The sequence below is a fragment of the Sinocyclocheilus grahami genome, unplaced genomic scaffold (assembly GCF_001515645.1).
Source record: "Sinocyclocheilus grahami isolate Dianchi unplaced genomic scaffold, SAMN03320097.WGS_v1.1 scaffold918.1, whole genome shotgun sequence".
Classification (NCBI taxonomy): Eukaryota; Metazoa; Chordata; class Actinopteri; order Cypriniformes; family Cyprinidae; genus Sinocyclocheilus; species Sinocyclocheilus grahami.
Window position 1 is genome coordinate 312667 of NW_015506097.1, and position 715 is coordinate 313381.

A 715-nucleotide genomic window follows, 5' to 3' on the forward strand; every position below is an offset into this window, starting at 1 on the left:
CTATGACCTCAGGAACTCAAGAGATGGAGAGAAAATAAACAAGTCAGTTAGAAAGCACAGCGTGACAACTGTTCGCCTAACGACAGAGTCATATGGCACGGAGGGAAGTGGTGGTTTGTGTTCAAAGCTGTCAAACCCTTCTGTGTTCAGACTTCCCTTTATGTGTATTTCTCCGAGCGTGTCTATGTGTGCGTTTCTGCTTTTCATTTCCGTGCTCCGTGAGCAATGTGCTAATAGTTAACCTGGTTAAAGGATGCGCTGTGTGCACGGTTGCCAAGTACTGTACTGGATGATTAAGTGCACAGGAATGCATCGTAACAACAGCCAACACGGGCGTGACTAAATATACAAGCTTCTAGGTGACAAACACTTCTGAGAACGTGACGTTTGTGTGAATCGACTGACATGTGAGTTCTCATAGGGAACCGCCTTTGGCCCTCACTCCTTCGTAAACTCTTAGTCAACCAACTGTTCTTGGTAATACCAGGAAGTTAACCTGACATTGTTTTGTTTCAAACAAAGGGCCGGTTGTGAAACCAAACAAACGCTTTGGCAACAAGTCAACACTGAATGTGGAAACAAGGTTCAAGAGGCCTTGGATACTATTTATTTTGTTGGGTTTCTTGCTATTGAGTTAACTAAGACCCGCTGAAACCCAAAACTAAACTAGCTTCAGATGGTTTGCTGGTCTACAAAGCTGGTCTCCCAGTGTGAC